The sequence below is a fragment of the Taudactylus pleione genome, unplaced genomic scaffold (genome assembly GCF_031769625.1).
Source record: "Taudactylus pleione unplaced genomic scaffold, aTauple2 ptg000181l, whole genome shotgun sequence".
Lineage (NCBI taxonomy): Eukaryota > Metazoa > Chordata > Amphibia > Anura > Myobatrachidae > Taudactylus > Taudactylus pleione.
In genome coordinates, this window is record NW_028284583.1 from 8,585,468 (window position 1) to 8,587,816 (window position 2,349).

At 39.3% G+C, this 2,349-nt stretch overlaps 1 pseudogene; it reads left to right on the forward strand.

Annotated features, from left to right (window-relative positions):
• The first annotated feature begins 660 nt into the window (after positions 1 to 660).
• On the forward strand, positions 661 to 779 carry LOC148519833 (5S ribosomal RNA; annotated as a pseudogene).
• Positions 780 to 2,349: the final 1,570 nt, after the last annotated feature.

Sequence of the window (2,349 nt, forward strand, 5' to 3'; positions counted from 1 at the left end):
TATTATGGGAAAAAGAAGTAAAAATGACTTCAAACACTCTAAAATGTAATGGCAGCTATAAGTGCGGCCATTGCAACATCTGCAAATTCGTCCACCCAAAAAGAAAAACTTTTACAAACTCAGAGGGATCTAAAGAGTTCACAATAAAGAATTTTATGAATTGCAACTCCACCACGGTTATATATTTGTTGGAATGCACTTGCAGACTTAAGTATGTAGGAAAGACAAATAGACCTCTGAAGTTGAGGATCCAAGAGCATATCTGAAATATAAGAAACAAGATAGAGGGACATGCTGTCTCTAAACATTTCCTATTAGAGCATAACTCCAACCCCAAAGATATTACATTCAAATTGATTGAGCACTTGATATTGGGAGAAAGAGGAGGAGACTTGGGAAACCTACTAGCAAGACGTGAGATGTTTTGGTTGTTTGAACTGGACTCATTGGCACCCAAAGGGTTCAATGAAAGCTATGAGATTGCTCCATTCCTGTGACCAACAAGTTCCTATCTACCATCATACCTCCATGTTTTATCTGTCCTAGGCATCCCTGGATAAACATGATGGCCTGACTAATACCTTAAAGGGTGACCTTTAAGGGAAGACCAGGTATAGTAGAAAGTTAGAAAGTGGTCACCTTATCTTAGGTTATGGAAATATTTGCAGCCATACCAGTGTGTGTATGCCCAACCCCGTCTGATCTTGGAAGTGAAGCATAACTGGGCCTGGTTAGTACTAAGATGGGGGACCCCTTAGGAATACCTGATGCTGCAAATGCTTAGGTCCATTCAATATGCATGGTGACAATTCCACAACTAAAATAGGAACCACCAACCAAGCAGCAAGAAGGACACTCACATGACAAATAGAAGATTTATTGAACTCAGACCAAGCATGGACCTGGTTTTATGGAATCAGTGAACATTTGAGGGGAGTTATGATGCATATACATTATACCACCATGTACAAACCAGGTCTCATGTGATCCTACTAGATCACTTTGGTTGGGCCTGGCCAGTTCCAAGAAGGGAGACCTCCTGAGAATACCAGGTGTTGTAAGCATCATTCACTCCCAAAGAAGATGTGAATTTTTGTGAAGAATGAAGGAATAATTCTTGATACTATATAGAGATTATTGGGTTATGCTCTAAATCTAAAAGACTAAAGCATAGAACTTTTATTAACTAAAAACATTTTTGTTGTTTATAAATAATCTTGTTGCTCCCCTACATATTACCATTTGGTTTGATACTATAATGAAATGATTACTGTACATCACACTTATATCTTGTTATCTAAATACTTATATGATACGTGTACAGCTAAACAACCACCTATAGAGTAACTAACTCTGAAGGGGATTAAAGAAAATAACTCAGCGATAACATTTCATTGAGACCCCAAGGTTGAACAGTTTGCAAGGTGTGGATCCAGTAGGCTTCTTTTTGAAGGAGCATGCGATTCCTGTCACCACCTCTCAAATTCGGGGGAACCCAATCAATCGTTTTGTATTTGATGGTGGAAACATTGTGATGAAAGTCCTTAAAATGTTTAGCCACAGGTTGATCCGATCCTCTGCCTTCTATAGCCGCCCTGATGTTAGAACGGTGTAAAGCCATTCTCTCCTTGAGTTGTCTGGTGGTTTTACCCACATAGAGAAGGCCACACGGACACCTAACTATTTATACGAAGTAACGGCTAGAACAAATTAGGGAATATTTAATCGACTAATTTTTGCCTGATCTCGGGTGGCAAAAAGTATTGCCTGTCTCTAGAAAGCAGCAAGTAATGCAGCCTATGCATTTATTGTTGCCTGCAGGGTGAGTAAGGAAATGTGTAGAGGTCGCTTTGGCAAAATAGCTCACATCGTTATGTACGACTATGTCCTTAACAGGAATTGCACGCTCCTTCAAAAAGAAGCCTACTGGATCCACACCTTGCAAACTGTTCAACCTTGGGGTCTCAATGAAATGGTATCGCTGAGTTGTTTTCTTTAATCCCCTTCAGAGTTAGCTACTCTATAGGTGGTTGTTTAGCTGTACTTAAGAGTTTACCACCATGTTATATAATATTGATGTATTACAGTACCCTATGCTTTTTAGTCATTTCTTTCTATCATTCTCATGTTGTGCTGTTGTCACTTTTGTGATTAGTCAGTATCTGCCCGATTTATGATTACAGCAGTCTAGCTGTCTGCTTAGTGTTTCTATAATTTTCTTTCTTTCCTCCCCTAGACATCAGTTTACATGCTAGTATACGATCAGCGGTTGGTCCCTCTGTCTTTGCCATTTTTCAGTGTCTATGAATATATTTTGCCGATTATACAGTATTCCTGATACAGCACAGC